Source organism: Tiliqua scincoides, chromosome 2 (genome assembly GCF_035046505.1).
Source record: "Tiliqua scincoides isolate rTilSci1 chromosome 2, rTilSci1.hap2, whole genome shotgun sequence".
In the NCBI taxonomy this organism is placed as follows: Eukaryota; Metazoa; Chordata; class Lepidosauria; order Squamata; family Scincidae; genus Tiliqua; species Tiliqua scincoides.
Genome location: NC_089822.1, coordinates 117,556,536 through 117,573,916, shown reverse-complemented (window position 1 = coordinate 117,573,916; position 17,381 = coordinate 117,556,536). Strand labels below are relative to the sequence as shown.

The 17,381-nt window shown below is 44.7% G+C and overlaps 1 protein-coding gene across 1 annotated transcript in view; it reads left to right on the top strand.

Moving 5' to 3' along the window:
- Positions 1 to 1,191: 1,191 nt before the first annotated feature.
- The window catches only part of GATA1 (GATA binding protein 1), a 29,894-nt gene continuing 13,704 nt past the window's right edge, over positions 1,192 to 17,381 (top strand). Inside the window, exons 1-2 of the mRNA XM_066614978.1 lie at positions 1,192 to 1,226; positions 6,987 to 7,119. The gene's annotated coding sequence lies outside the window, so the exon portion shown is untranslated. The remainder of the gene's footprint in view (positions 1,227 to 6,986; positions 7,120 to 17,381) is intronic.

Genomic DNA, 17,381 nt, shown 5'->3' with positions numbered 1-17,381 from the left:
GAGACCAGACCATGTCTTATGGGCCATGCATTTTCTCTGGACCAAGGAGCATCAGCACGACAAAGAGAGACGCAGAGACAGCAATCAAAATGTGATATGGAGTTATGTGCTCATCCCCATTTTGTTGGGGCTTTTCACATTATCTGGCCCTGAGAGATAAGATGCTTTTCAGAGAATTGGCTGACATTTTCGCTTGAATTTTATGTCAGAGGGAAACTGACTTGGTGTGGCTCCTCCTTTCTCCACTGCTGTCACAGGGGCCACTGGAAACTTTGACCTTACGTTCAACTAGTCAAAACGTAACTTTCCCACTCATGTGTATATGTATTACTAGATATATCTGGTCTCAATTTTTTAAAAAAAAAAAGAATAGTGCCAATTTCTAGCCCTCATGATTGTAGGAGATTTGAAATGTGTTGGATTCTTACAGGGTAGAGTTTTGTAGCCAAAGATTTGTAGCTCTTTGTAGAACTTTCTAGCTCCAACCCATTTAGCATTGGACAGGCCAGGAAAGACTGACAGCACCTCTTCCAAAGTGGTAGCTATGTTAGTCTGTTGCGTAAATCAAAATAAATGTGTAAATCTTTATACTCAGTACTCTTTATACCACAATCTTCTTGGTGAGCTGCAGTCTTTCTCTTCTGATGCATGAAGTGTTAATCTAGGCTGGCCACACAGAGAGAAAGAGGATAAAAAGGGCAGACAGTGGGGCCAGGTAACCATGATGTTCTATGAAAAACTTTCATGGACATACGTACTATGACAATTCACAAAACAGCAGTCACTGGTGATAATGGGATTCACCTAGCTATACTATGGGAATTCACCCTGTAATGTGATTGGGAATCATTGTTTTGATTCAAGCCTGGCAAGATACTGTTAAATGTCTTGAGAAATTCTAATTCAGCAGCCTCACAAGCAGAAGTACTTAAAGGAGGGACTGCACTTGGAAAAGGCTTAAAACAAGGAAGCTGTTTGAGGCATGAGGAGAAGAGACCAGAGTGGGAGAAGGAAGCACTGGAGGCTGACGGTAGATGGGCTGGTGCAGAATAAAGGGAATGCAAAGCAGTTGAAGGGAAGAGGTTTGGTATTATTTAACAGTGTGTATATTCACATTTTTAGATGTGTGAAATAAGAGGCAGAGAGCTTTAAATGTGAGAACTGGAAGCTTGGACGCCTGATTCTAGCTCCCAGAGAAGATGTGGTCAGCTGCCCTCAGGCAAAGGGTTGGTTAGGTTTTATTTGTGGTATGTCTCCCAACTGCAATCTGGGCTCATAGATGCTTGAAGGATGGACAAAACTTTCCCAACTGCTTTCCTGCTCTGGGACCTCATACGCAGGCTGTTGGCACGCACATATGGGAGCCCACACACTGAATGCTTTTCCAGTTGACGTTCTGCCTCCCAGCTTTGCCCTGTCACCAAACCCAGAGCCCAAACCGTCAGCTCTGACATCTGATAAGGCCTTATCAGAGCTGCCCAGCTCTGCTAGCTCAGAACTGTTGCCTGCAGCTTCTGCACCACCCCAAGGGTAGCGTTGCAAAGAGCTGCATGAGGCCCAACTTCAGTAATTCAGGGGAAAGAATGGAGGCACTTACTTGTACTGTAGGCTTGTCACTGAATACAGCGCCACTGACTGAGAGAAGGCATAATTGGGCACATGGGACATTGCCACAGGAGATATGGACTATTAGCTTAGTGAACACTTCAAGGTTAGGAATGGTACTGACTAGGGAGGAGGGTACCAGAGCTATGTGATAAAACATCTGCTTTGCCTGCAGAAGTTCCCAGGTTCAATCCCTGGCAACTCCAGGCAGGGCTGGAGAAGTAGGGAAAAATGAACCAGCTACCTGTCCTGAGCTCCTTGGAGGAAAGGTGAAATAACAATGAAATAGATTTGTGAACTTTGTGATAGATTTGTGAAATAGATTTGTGAACCGCTTTGTGAACTTTTAGTTGAAAAGCGGTATATAAATACTGTTAATAATAATAATAATAGATGAAAAATACCCTGCTAACTAAGCAAAGAAGCACTTTTCCCATTGGTGCTGCTCTTATATTTGGGGGGGGGGGGAACTGTCCCTCTTCACCTCAGCACAGTGTCTTTTCTAGTGGCTGTTTCCTGGTGGTGTTCTGCATTTTTTTTTTATTGTGAGCCCTTTTGGTACAGGGAGCCATTTAGTTATCTGATTTTCTCTGTAAACCACTTTGTGAACATTTTTGTTGAAAAGCCGTATAACAATAACAATAAATGACCATTTATGAACCCAAGCTATCTCATGCAAACCAAGAAGAGTACCCCAAGATTTCCCAGCAGCATGGAAAAGAATGCTGGGATGGGACCAGGATATCCTCTCATGAGCCCCACACAGTTCTAGAGTCACACCTCTCCTTTCCCAGCATTCTCTGTGACACTGTAATGGTGCCTTTCAAAAGAACGTGTGTTGCTTCCTTAGCACCTCTTACAGCAGTTGACCAGGGGTGTTGTTTCAGGATATAATAATTAAAATAAAATAAAATAAAATAATAATAATAATAATTAATAATAATAAAACTTTATTTTTATCCCGCCCTTCTCCCTAACGGGACCCAGAGCGGTCTCAGGAGGCAGTGAGGTAGCCACACAAAGGGGAAAACTTCTTGGCAAAGTTTGAAGGCCCTTTCTCTGAGACATGCCAAAAATAAAGCAAAACGCATCACAGGATCATTTGTGGTGGTGACTTTTTAATCCCTTGGAATAGATTACAGGTGGGCCCTCTTTATCTGTGGATTTGACATCCGTGGATTAGCCCCACCTCAAATGCCAAATGTCCGGATTCCCCCCGCCCCCCCCCCCCCCACAGACCTCCCAGACGCAACCAGAACCAAGGCTCAGAATGGCACCTGGAGCATCTTTTTGACAACTTCTGGTAAAACTTCTAACGCTAAAATGTCTAGCGCTAGAGGCTAAAAAAAGGTCGCCGCTTCAGCATGGCACCCGGAGTGGTTTTTGGACAACTTCTGGTAAAACTGGAAGTTGTGCAAAAAGCACTCCGGGTGGCTTTCTGAGCTTTGGAGAGGCCATGTGTCACCACACGTGACTTCTCTGAGGCTCAAAAAACCACCCAGCATGGTTTTCGGACGACTTCCAGTTTTACCATGTTGAGGCTGCTTTTCTAGTTCTTTTTCTAGTGCTAGAAGCACCAGAGAGCTTTTATTTTTTTCCAGGTTCCAGCATGCTCGGGTCACATTCTTTTTTTAGATTCCAGCATGCTAGTCATGCTAGAATTTTAGAGCTCAGAGCTAGAAAAGATGGCCGCTGATATGCTTATGTCACTTTCTCCTGTTTTCCTATCTAAAGAATGGAGGAATCTGTCAAAAACACAGCAGCCCCCTTAGAGTTCAGAGTGTGTGGAAACAACATGGTGACCTCCATACAATTCATTTCAATTATTCACTTTTCAGCAGCCAAGTGCTCGTTCCAAAAAGCAGAAACAGAAAGACATTTTTCTGTTTTTAAATTAACCACACTGCAAGTATGCTAGTAGCATGCTAGAAATGTCACTTCCACCAATTATCCTATATAAAAACATCCTGAGTCTTGGAGAGGCTGCGCATGCTCTTCAAGGCTCAGAAAGCCACCTTTCTGAGGCTCAGAATGGCTTCAAATGGGAGCAAAACTGTGGATTTTGTTATCCCCAACCTGCAAGGGGTCCAGGAACAGAACCCGCACAGATAAAGAGGCTCCACCTCCACAAATATAAATGTATTTATTTATATCGTTAATATAAAGAATGAAAGATCAGTCATTCAAAAAAAAATTCATCAATGGGATTTGAGCTTTTGGCAAATCTACCCAGTACACTCAATCTACACATGCAGCAGAACGAGGCAGGAGAATCCTGAGCAGATCAGATGGACTCTGAATGCAGAAGGTGGATAACATTTTTCAAGGTCTGTACCAAGCGTCGTGCAAGTAAAAAACTAGCCCAACCAGAAGATTCTAACCCAAGATTCTAGCCTAGTCCTTGTGGTGCTAATTTTCTGATTGCAGACTTTTTTTTTTTTTTTAATGTGGAGACTATTCAAAACTGTGATCCCCTCCTGTTCACTGTGCCACTTCAGGAACTTTCACCTCAGTCATGGCCACCTCATTCTGTCACAGGTGTAACCCAAGCCTCCTGGAGCCAAGAAATTCACCAGAGTCAAGGTTGCTCTCTGGAAGCAAGTACATGGGAACTGAAACAAAAACTGTCAACTGGTCGTTTAGTCCAGCAGACCCTCACTCAAAGATGCAATGTATCAAGACATCTACTCAGCTGCCTATAGAGCATTTATTTTGAAATCTTCAAGTGAGGTGACTCCACAATACCTCCAAACAATACTATATTCCATTTAAAGATCTATCTTCCAGCTGTTCAACACATTACTTCTGATTCTATCCTATTCAGTGGTTGGAGTCAATAGTTTGCCCCATCACCATTCATTTGCACTTATTTTCAACCATTTCAAAGCAATCACTGACACTCTCCTTGTAACCAGGGAAGTGTTACCTGACCATCCACAATCTGTTTTATTTTCCTAAGCTATGGTTAGAGAGTACTTGAACCTCACTTTGTCTCCTTTATTATCTTTATTGTTTTTTGTTGATCTTTTTTTCTTAATGTCTCATTGGAATTTTATATTGTGTCCCAGTGTACTTTTAGGCTAGTGGTTCTCAAACTTTTTAGCATCAGGACCCACCTATAAAAGGTTTCACCCTCCCAGCCGCTGAAGCTATAATGGTGATGGGGCAGCAGTGCTCCCCCCAAGTAGCAGGTTGTTTAACCCTTGAGGCACATAGCCTATCTGCCCTGTCATAAGAAACATAAGAACAGCCCCACTGGATCAGGCCATAGGCCCATCTAGTCCAGCTTACTGTATCTCACAGCGGCCCACCAAATGCCCCAGGGAGTACACAAGGCAACAAGAGACCTGCATCCTGGTGCCCTCCCCTGCATCTGACATAGCCCAGTTCTAAAATCAGGAGGTTGCACATACACATTATGGCTTGTAACCCATAATGGATTTTTCCTCCAGAAACTTGTCCAATTCCCTTTTAAAGGCGACCAGGCCAGATGCCATCACCACATCCTGTGGCAAGGAATTCCACAGACCGACCACACGCTGAGTAAAGAAATATTTTCTTTTGTCTATCCTAACCCTCCCAACACTCAATTTTAGTGGATGTCCCCTGGTTCTGGTGTTATGTGAGAGTGTAAAGAGCATCTCTCGATCCACTTTATCCTTCCCATGCATAATTTTGTATGTCTCAATCATGTCCCCCCTCAGGCGTCTCTTTTCTAGGCTGAAGTGGCCCAAACGCTGTTGATCCGTGTCCCACTAGTGGGCCACAGACTCATAGTCTGAGAGCCACTGCTTCTTGCAATATTAATAGCTGTAATTCTTATTGTATGCCATAACATTTAATGCACCATGAGAGTTTAGAAAATGAAGGCACCTGGGAGCCTTCAGTGTCCACTCACAGAGGAGGCTTTCTTCTGCATGATTTACTTCTCTGGCTGTATCTCTTTCCATTCAGTATCTCTATGCTGCTTGCTACTGCATCATGCCCAATGTAAAGGTGCAGCCAGGAGGCCTGCACTGTATCCAGCATAAGATTGGGGCCAGAAGTGGCTCAGCCTGAGATAAGGGGAAACTCTTTCCCTTACCCCCAGGCAAGCCACTACAGCCCCAATGGATCTCCTTGGACTTTTGCCACCTCAGGGGGTGGCGCAAATCTGAGGAGAACGGAGCAGCTTCAAGCCGCACTGCACTGCTTGGGGAATGGAGTTGGGATCTGGCACAATAGCTGGGTCCCAGCCCTGCCTCCCACTCCCCACCTGACCGCCCCAGGACCGCCTTCTGTTCGCCCCGGAATGCCTCCCTCCCACCAACTCCCCATCTCCTCCCCGCCCTCCCCAGACCCCTGCATCGGTAGAGCTCCGCCAACGCAACCCTCTCTCCCCAATTCGGTGTGGAGGCTTCATACTGTCTCCGTGGGTCAGTGTGTGTCACTGTGCTGGCCTAGCCAACTCCCAAAAGGGCACAACTGTGCTTATGTCCCTGGCGCTGGCCTAACCCAAGGTCAGGATTGCACTCTTAAATGCTTTAAACAAAGTGTGCCTTTGGCTTGCAGAAATTTGTTACACTGATTTATTGTGTTCAGCTATAAATTTGGGGAGGGGCTATAGCTCAGTGGTAAAGATCCTGCTTTGAACATTGAAGCTCCCAGATTCAACCCCTGGTATTACCAGGTACAGCTTGGAAAGACCCTTGTCTGAAATCCGGAGAGCCACTGCAGGTCCAGGCAGATAATACTGAGCCATTACGCATGACTCTCAGATGAGAAATTCTGGGGCACAACCATGGTAAAAAACTGCAAACTTGTCCACATACCAAAAGAAATCAGACAAATCCGTTCCTATCAGTCCCTTGTCTTCCTCGCATCACAAAATGCTTAGCTGCATTCCTTCTCCCTCCAAAGAAAGTGAAAAAGATATCTTCTACTTATGGACTCAACTAGCATGAGATAAGAGTGCAAAATATATATTATCTTAAAGTTATTGTCTTTCCTACTTTTGGGGGGGGGGTACAATTGCAGAAGCCTAGGCCCTAAATTTCCCCATTGTTTGGGATGACCGCCAATGACTGGTTTCCAGACCCCACAACAATCCCACTGAAGGCAACTTCCTTTCCAATCTTTTACACAAACTCCAGAACATGGATTCTTACTCTCTCATTCCCCATGCTAGAACTCACTCTTTTACTTATTTTTCAAAGGGTTCTCTTAATTTCATTTGGCCCACTCAGGGGGTATATCAGTTTTTCCTTATTCTCTCTCACTGAACAACTTGCCTTTGGAGGGGGCGGAGATATCACTTGGGTGAGTGCGATGTCATTTTTTTCTGGTCATTGGTCCCCTCCCTGTTTTTTTTCTTTCTTTCTTTCTCTCTTTCATCAATACAGTCTGGGACCTTGTAGGAGGTCTGGGTTCTGACAGATCTACAGAGAGAAGTGGAAAAACTCTCTTCAATGTGCATTATCTAGACTTCGTGGACCAAGTCACACTGAAAAAATTGCTAGCGTCTCCAAATATCAGGTCAGTTCAATCCAATACACATGGCTAATGTTTAACCATTGATCTTTACTTGGGTTATGGTGTAGGGATCAAACTCAGGGGGAACTAAGAATGAGAAGAATAAAGCATACAGGAATGGATAGCTGGGTGGGAGCATTATTGCTCCAGGGGTGGCTGGAGAGAAGGGCTAAAAGCAAGAAGTGCTGGGACTTGCCAGCTTGAAAATTTCATATTACTGGGTCTGGCTGTTGTTACTCATGCTTGAGAGACATGCACTCTGCACATAGCTAAAGGCACTTTCAGCTTAGTTATTATTTTGCATGCGGGTTGAGCTGTGGCATTGACTGACAGCCAATCCTATGCATGCTTACTTAAAAGTAGATCCCATTAAGTTCAATAGGACCTACTCTCAGGGAAGTGTATATAGGATTGCAGCCTGAAAGCAGGCTCTAAAGCTAAGGTTGCGATCTTATGCAAACTTACCTGGGAGTAAGCCCAATTACATTCAGTGAGGCTTACTTCTAACTAGGCATGCATAGGATTGCACTTTAAGTCCTGGTGATGGTTATGTCCTTTACCTTTTGGTGCTGTAAGTGTCCTCACATGCAGGTAGCCAGAGGCAAGCATTCTCTGTCTTCAAATGGTGAAAGGTATGGAAACAGGACAGCGTGTGGTTCAAATACAAGTAGAATGACTGCACAGTTGAACACTCCAGGGCATGAAGAGATTGCCACAGAACCTAGGACCAACTGCTGGAAATGTAGATGGTGGGCTGAAATTTGAGTTTCATCCCAATTTGATTAGGATTCAGTGGCTAAAAATGCACCCTGACAGACTGTGATAACTGAAGGGAGGGATTAAACAGATCCACTGATGATCTGATAGTCATTCTTCATCCATTTGTAACTCCAATTAGACCGAGAGTAAAGGTTTTGCGTATGAAGTGAGCCCAAGAAAAGCTTCTTTACAGACACACTGGGAAAGGGTTATGGTTGCGATCCTATGCACAATTGTTTGGAATTAGGTTCCATTGAATTCAGTGGGGCTAGCTTCACTTCAGAGTAAGCATAACATTGATCTGTGCAAAGCTTGCAAGGATTGTGTTCTATGGCTTACGTTGATGCTGGAAGGTAAAAGAATAAAACATGGGAAGGTGATGGGTTGGCACCACCAACATCTGGTAGCATGTGAACTTCCAAACTTTCAAACTCTGACTTGAGACAGAGGATGACATGGAATAGAAGGATGGATCAATAGAAGAGAGTATGATAGTGATCAATCTGGGGAGGATCTCAGGCTAAGTGAGAAACTGGACTGGGCAGAGTGAGCAAGGAGCAAAAAAGCTGGCAGCATGTTGAGAAAGTTATAAATGCTTAATTGAGCTGCAAGAGGAGGATGGCAAAGGGAGTGTGCTGCTTAGAGATAGCGGAGAATGACAGAACCAGAGACCAGCAGTTGTAGAGAGGTTGACCAGGTAGCTGGAGCAGCAGGAAGGATCAACGTGGTGAAGATAATGGGTGGCAAGCTGTAGGACATGAAAACCCTACATGGGTAGGCACAGAAAACCACAGCATGGCCAGTGGTAAAAGAGGTTAGGGACGGACAGAGACAGTTATGAAGTAGAGGCAAAACATCTACCTTACATTCACTGCAGAGTTCCAGAATTCTACAGGAATTCTAAACACATCAGTTTCTTCGCAGAAACCGCTTTCATATGAGGCTACTAAGAACACAGTTGAGTGCTTCTTATGCTCTTTTTTGCCCTGTGCAAATCGAAATCTATCCAATGGAGGTTTTGCATTCACTTTAGAGATCAACTGAAGTCCAAATTGTTAGGCTGCAATCCTGTGCATACTTCACTTGGAAGTCCCACTGGAAGTTTACATCTGAGTAAACATACAAAGAGTTACGCTTACACTTTTCTCATGGAAAGGAAAATTTGCCACGAGTGTTCTCATTTGTGGAGAATGAAGAGTGTGATCTAGTGGATGAAGGCTGGCCTTAAATATAGGGATCTGCATTTGAATCCTCGTTCCAACACACACTTTGCTTCAGTTCCTCATTTGTATTATCAGTCTAGCATCCCAGTTCTAAATTCATCAATTTGCAAGGCAGTGTCATTGATTTCAGTGAAACTTCTTCCACTGAGAAAGCATTCTTAGGATTGCAGCCTTAGAATCACTAGTGATGAGGATCACTACATTCTGACACTTAGCATTTTTATGGTGCCTTAGAGCGCCTTAGATTATTTCAGTAACCTTACACTAGCTCTGTAAGACAGGCCAATATTATTATCCATATATTGTAAATGGGGGTGGCTGAGGCTGAGAGGGGGTGGCTGAAGCCACCTAGTGAAATCATGGCAGAGGCAACATTTAAACTTGGGGCTTCCCAACTCATACTCTTCACAATTTCACACTACGCCAAATATGGAAATGTTGCCACAGGCACACAAGACAGAAAGCACTATACTGTACATCCAAATAGAATTCTACAAAAGTGAAAGTAGGTTTGAAATGGTGGAGAAAGAGACCATTTAAGAAGAGCGTTTCCATAAGGTGGAAACAGGAATGAAATGTGAACATCTATTTTGCTAATAGTACAGGAGCGGAACATGAAATGAAAGAGGGTTGGGGAAGCATGCTCATTTCTATTGCTCTCTGTATAACCTCCTTCCCAATAAATTTTGTCCCAACGGCTGCAGCATTTGAATCTTGCTGAATTCCTGCCCCTGGTAAGGACCCAAATAGGGTAGAAAATGCTGGAATTTTGGCAGGAATATGAGGTTCAGCAAACAGGGGAGCAGCTGACTACATTCGCTATTTCTGGGAGTCATTCCTCAGTTCCACCTTTGGATCTGAGATTCAGTGGATTAGAATGAGGAGATAGCTAGGACTCTGCCCTGCAAGGGAGGGTGGTAAAATCAACAGGTAAGAATGTTATCAGGACAGAAGAACAGCCCCACTGGATCAGGCCATAGGCCCATCTAGTCCAGCTTCCTGTATCTCACAGCAGCCCCACCAAATGCCCCAGGGAGCACACCTGATAACAAGAGACCTGCATCCTGGTGCCCTCCCCTGCATCTGACATAGCCCATTTCTAAAATCAGGAGGTTGCACATACACATTATGGCTTGTAACCCATAATGGAGTTTTCCTCCAGAAACTTGTCCAATCCCCTTTTAAAGGCATCCAGGCCAGAAGCCGTCACCACATCCTGTGGCAAGGAGTTCCACAGACCAACCACACGCTGAGTAAAGAAATATTTTCTTTTGTCTGTCCTAACTCTCCCAACACTCAATTTTAGTGGACGTCCCCTGGTTCTGGTGTTATGTGAGAGTGTAAAGAGCATCTCTCTATCCACTTTATCCTTCCCATGCATAATTTTGTATGTCTCAATCATGTCCCCCCTCAGACGTCTCTTTTCGAGGCTGAAGAGGCCCAAACGCCGTAGCCTTTCCTCATAAGGAAGGTGTCCCAGCCCAGTAATCATCTTAGTTGCCCTCTTTTGCACCTTTTCCATTTCCACTATATCCTTTTTGAGATGCGGTGGCCAGAACTGGACACAATACTCCAGGTGTGGCCTTACCATAGATTTGTACAACGGTATTATATAATATACCTATTAGCTGTTTTGTTCTCAATACCTTTTCTAATGATCCCAAGCATAGAATTGGCCTTCTTTACTGCCACCGCGCATTGGGTCGACACTTTCATCGACCTGTCCACCACCACCCCAAGATCTCTCTCCTGATCTGTCACAGACAGCTCAGAACCCATCAGCCTACATGTGAAGTTTTGATTTTTTGCCCCAATGTGCATGACTTTACACTTACTTACATTGAAATGCATCTCCCATTTTGCTGCCCATTCTGCCAGTTTGGAGAGATCCTTCTGGGACACCCAGGTTCTCCTCTTTCCAATAGCTGGTTTACCTTCTGTCCAGGCTCCTGGATGTCTTTGGAAGGCTCCATGTTCTTCTGAAGTTTCTGGTAGGGGAAGCAGCAAGCTGAAATGTGAACTGCAAGCAGGTCTTGCCATAGCAGGAGCAACTGATCTATTTCAGTACAGGCAGGATTAAAATTGCTGCCTGTGATTCAATAGTCTGGGTGCCCAGATAACAAATACCCCACAGATAATTATCTGGAGCTGGGGCTGTCAGTACGATTCTGTATAATCTCTGGGGCCTATATGCATGCCCAGCCCCCCTTCCCACCATAGCTCAGCAATAGTGTGCAGGGTGGGGTGGCTTGATAATAGGGCACAACTGCAATTTGGGTTGACATGAAAATATTCAAAAGGAAATTTCATCCCGGCTGATAAGGGCTGGTGTGCCCCAGAGATAAGGTGATGTCACTGATGTTTGTGGTGCAGATGTTTGTGCCATTGTTGCTTTGAGGTATGTTTCGGGGGTGGTGGTGGAATATTTAGTCCAGGTATGTGAATAGTTTAGTAAACATGCCTAACAACATTTCTCAGATAAAAGTAAAGACATGATTTACAACAACTTCATGTTCTTTCAAGAGAATCTAAAATCCAACATCTGGGAGTACCTTCATCAGGACCATCCACAATGATGAAGAATTTATTAGTCATGATAAAGGCATTATGGGATGGTAGCTTCTGGATTTTTTCAAAGAGGGCCCCACAGTACCTATGATTTTCATTAAAAAGGATTGCAGCCTGACAGCCCAATTCTATCCACACTTTCCTGGGAGTAAGCCCCTTTGACTGTAATGGGACTTACTTCTGGGTAGACATGCATAGGATTGGGTTGTGAGTCTCTCCCACCCTGCCCCAGGATTGCTTTCAAGGGGTCACCAGGAGATGGATGCTAATTCCTGGAGATTCCAGGTCAATCCTGGAGGGATGGCAGCCCTGCCTCCATTACTACACATTGTGAATGCACATGAAGCACATACCTCACTGAATTAGACCATTGGACCACCTAGTTCAGTACTGGCCCATCTACCTCACCTCCTCACCCCAGCAGTGCCTTTTCTAGTGGCTGCCTGCTGGTACTCTTTTCCATCTTTTCAGATTGTGAGCCCTATTGGGACAGGGAGCCATTTAGTTATTTGATTTTTCTCTGTAAACTGCTTTGTGAATTTTTTGTTGAAAAGTGGTATATAAATACTGTTAATAATAATAATAATAATAATAATAATAATAATAATAATAATAATAATAATAATAATATATCTTCACTGATGGTAATCAGCCTGAAGAAAACACAGGTCATGGTTCAGGATGTGGACTCACCTCCCTGCATTACAATCTCTGCGCATGAACTGGAGGTTGTCCATGACTTTGTGTACCTTGGCTCAACGATCTTCGACACTCTTTCTCTTGATACCGAGCTAAACAAACACATCGGTAAAGCAGCTACCACATTTTCCAGACTCACAGAGAGAGTCTGGCCCAACAAGAAGCGGACGGAATATACCAAGATCCAGGTCTACAGAGCTTGCGTCTTGAGTACACATCTGTACTGCAGCGAGTCATGGACTCTTCGCTCACAAAAGGAGAGGAAACTGAATGCTTTCCACATGTGCAGCCTCTGATGCATCCTCGGCATCACCTGGCAGAACAAAGTTCCAGACAACACAGTCCTGGAACAAGCTGGAATCCCTAGCATGTATGCACTGCTGAAACAGAGACGTCTGCGTTGGCTTGGTCATGTCGTGAGAATGGGCGATGGCCGGATCCCAAAGGATCTCCTCTATGGAGAACTCGTGCAAGGAAAGCGCCCTATAGGTAGACCACAGCTGCGATACAAGAATATCTGCAAGAGGGATCTGAAGGCCTTAGGAGTGGACCTCAACAAGTGGGAAACCCTGGCCTCTGAGCATCCCACTTGGAGGCAGGCTGTGCAGCATGGCCTTTCCCAGTTTGAAGAGACACTTGCCCAACAGTCTGAGGAAAAGAGGCAAAGAAGGAAGGCCCATAGCCAGGGAGACAGATCAGGGACAGACTGCACTTGCTCCCAGTGTGGAAGGGATTGTCACTCCCGAATTGGCCTTTTCAGCCACACTAGACGCTGTTCCAGAACCACTTTTCAGAGCACAATACCATAGTCTTCTGAGACTGAAGGATGCCAATGATGATGACTGATGGTAACAATTCCAGGGGTGGTATCAGTCAGGTCAGTATCCAGGCCTACTTGACTGGACTTAGTCCTGAACCATGAGTAGCAATGACAGTGTGCCATCAGCAGGCAAGCATAAGGGGGGGACACTGCAGGGCTCTGCCCCAGCAACCCCATCAATCTGACCCTGGCACTGAACAGTTCTCCAAGGTCTTTGACAAGGCTCAAACCTGTAACCTTTGAAGCAGGTGCTCCAACACTCTGTTGCAGTTTCTGCCATTGCTGAAGGCTCTGCTGTGTGCAGCATGCATTGACTACACAACCGCCGGTCTTTCACTCCTTTGAAAGCCAATGCACTGTGTTTTAGGTTAAAGATATACAAGTGAACGCCACTTAATGATGGGGATACATTCTCCAACCCCATTGTTATGTGATTAAGTTGTTAAGCAAACGTTCCATACAATCTAGTGCCTTTGATGTGTAAACAGGCACTTCCCTCCAGACACTTGTTGGCTGCATCGGCTGCTGGAGATGGACTGCTTCTTCTTTGCATTAAGAGCCTCTCTGTTGTGTAAACAGACACTCTGCTGCAGGCTCTGGGAGACACAATTGCCTCATTAAGAGCATCTTTATTGTGCTTTGGCCACTGTCATATATTCAACCCATTGTTATGTGGTCCATTGTTAAGCGTCGCACACCTGTATTAGAAAAATAATTTTCTACAATATGTTGTTAACAGTTCCAAATATACTGGCACATCCACATAGCCTTAGTGTTCATGCGCATGCATTATATCCTGGTAAATATGAACAATAGGTGCCTATCCAATGTGTGTCCCACCAAGGCAACCATAGGTAAAGGGACACCATAGGCAAAGGGGCTCAGCACCCTGCTATCCCTGTGGTAACTTGAAGGAAAAATACTGTTCACATCCTAATCTGTGTATCCTGGATTTAGAATCATCCATTCCAAGAAGAAGTGGGGAACAGTGGCACTTTTTGGGGGGGGGGGGCAGGATGGACATCATAATTTATATAGGTGCTTCTTTTGTCAAGTGTTGCTTTTGTCAGGTATGTGTGTGTAGGGGTAGAAGCAGGGGCTAGCCAGGTAGGGTGTCACAGGTGGGAAGTGCCATACAGGGTCCAGTGAAGGAATATTGCCCCAGTAACTCTTGGGACCTGGTGTCAGCATTGTGTGTATGAGAAAAAGATTGTGTTTGGGATATGCTTCCCTGGAGGGCTAGTAATTCCCTATTGGATGTTCTGTGTGCTATCACAGTGAGCTGTGACGTGCATATATATGTGGATCTGATGTAGATCTAACATTGAGTGCCCATATGATAGCTTTTTGAAGGGACTCCCACAAGCACATCCAAATGGGAACATTTTACTGGAATCTACTCGCAGGTTGCTTCTGGGAAGTGACTTGTCAGTGTCTAGTTTATTGTTGCGCATCTGTACACATTTGCTACTGTTTCTTTGGGTTTTAAACATTAGTTCTGTTCAATCATGAGTTTTAAGATGACTGCTTTTCCCCCCTCAAAGGTAATGGTGTCTGTATGTTTTGAACACTGACACTGTGCACTGCTTTGAGCTATAGGGCCCAAACCTATCCAATTTTCTAGTGCTGCTGTAGCCATGCCAAAGGGGCATGTGCTGCATCCTGTGGTGGAAGGCAGTCACGGAGGCCTCCTCAAGGTAAGGAAACATTTGTTCCCTTACCTCAGGGCTGCATTGCAGCTGCACTGGTGTTGGAAAGTTGGATAGGATTGGGCCTCCAGTCAGTGGAAATGGGGCCAATAAGTGCAATGAAAGAAATCTATTTGCAGAGCTTGGCACATGGTGGCTGGGCCGCAGCATCCTGATCAGTAATAGGGTTAAAAGATATGAGAATGGGGACAGCGTGCCTCTACTTTTAACCACTGTATAGAAGAGGGAATTCCATGCTGACCCTTCCATGTTGAGCTGCACCTGCCAAAGGCACCTGCCTTCTATACAATGGTTAATGGGTGAGGCATTTGTATCTGGTAATCCCCATTAGTATCTGGCAATCCTAGTGACAGTTCACTGCTAGTGACCATCCCAAGTTGCTGAAATTTGTGCCACACTTGTCTTGCTGGGGAGAGTTAAAAGTAATCATTTTTGCTCATTTAAAAATAAGCAAAAGATGGAAAATAGACTGAATTCGGTGGGAAAGCTGGTGAAGACGTTTCTAGCTCATAGAAGCAGTGTGTAGGGATGTTCTATGTTGCTGGAGTGATGGTACTTAGCTTGCAGTACTGTCAGCATATGTGCTCCTTTCTCATTTGCTCAACTTATATATTTTGGCAACTGTTACAAAGGTTATCAGAGATCTCCAGTACACAGTGAAACCAACCCTGTGAAAGGCTGCTGTAGGAGCATTTTGGCCTTTGGGAAAGTGGACAGGATAGACAAGCAAGTGCCACATAGAAAAAAAATTTCCATGGTAACTTCTAGCCCTTCACTATATGAAGCAGCTGGCTGTTAATGGGCGGGGGTAGATTTTAACAAATTTAAATGGAAAGGCTCAGTAGGAGTGTTATTTTTGACAGTGTTTGTCCATTTTCTTTTTGTCCATTCTGGCTGGTAGTAGCTGGTCAGCCAGATGCCTCTGGAAGCCCACACAAGCAAAGCCTGAAGATGATCGTTATCTCCAGTTGTCTGTCCCCAGGATCTGCTCTCTGCAGTCCTCAGGGAGAAATTCAGTCTCATTGCTGGCTGCTTTTCACAGAACCTCAGAGATGTGACTATTCAGAGAAGCATTTGCTGCCTACTTGCTGCTGAAGATGGGAAGGGGAAGGGATATAAGAAGCTTTGAAGAGTATTTGTTTTAAATTGCATTTACTGTGATGTGATTGCTGAGTTGGACATTACTTGTGGGCCATCTTCAGAACCCTCTTGGGCGACAAGATGGGTGAGGCACATTCATACTACAAGGAAACACATCAACACACATACATGAGATGAATTCCAACTCTGCCGCCAGCCTGTTTTCCCTCCCACATCTGAGAACAGAACTGAGGAGGTCTTTAAAGCCCCCAGAGGTGGAAAGGGGAGGAAGTGAATCAGAAGACAAGTGCCACAGTCCCACATTCAGAGGAAGTTGGCATCTGTTCAAGGTTGATTTCAAAAGCTTCCTTTGGTACCCCAGGCTGAAAACGCACTGCAGAGATGAGATGATAAGGTCTGGCAGTGAATCCAACTGCCATTTGTGGGGGAGGAACAGGGTCCTAGATAGGTCCAGGAGGCTGATGAAGGGGATTCACAGTTTTGCACAGGAAAGCCAGAAGAATGCGGTGGGCAGGAAGTCACAAGCCTGAGAAGGGCAGTTCAGTATGGTGGGCTAGTGCAGAGGAGACTCAGAAGAAAGTAGTGCTCAGGTACAGCCCCAGTGAGTTCTTGAAGATGACTGAAGTGTGGAAGAGCACAAGCACTAAACCGGTGCCCCCTAGAGGGGAAAAGCTCCAAAATCTTTTATTTCACTGACCCAAGATGTGGCAATTGCTGGTAGTGAAGTATTGGCCCCAGTGCAAGAAAAAGTAGAAGTATGATGCAGGAACCTGTATTTTTCGCCCAGAGGAACTCATAACCACCTTGGGCATGTCCTCTGGCATGGAAAACGCGGGATATAAATCTTTTAAATAAATAAATGAATAAAATAACAGTTTCAGGGATATTTGTGATTGAGGCTACAGTCCTAAACATGCTTGCATGGGAGTATGTGCCATTGAATTGAACAGGATCTATTTCTGAGTAGAGATGTATAGGCTTGGTTTGTTGGATTGAGAAAACAGAAAGAGGGAGGAATGTTAAGCCCTTGCCTAAACCTAAAGCATTGCTGCTCCAATCAGAAATGAAGCCTCCTGGGGCTGCTTTAAAGTTAAGAAACAAAAAGTTTGGAGGGGGAGGGGGTCCAAACACTGCTTTTCCACGACACATTTGTTTTGAATCTTTGAGGGTGTGAAAATTTTAAAAAAGGGGAAAGCAGATGAAGGGCTGTTAACCATGATAGCTGAAGTTATTAACTTGTCATAGAAATCATAGCATTTCATAGAATCATAGAATTGAAAGGGACCCACAAGGTCATCTAGTCCAATCTCCTGGTTGTAGCAGTAAATCCTCCCTAAGAGCATCTCCAGCAAGTGTCTTTTAAGCCTCTTCTTGGTGATATCCAGT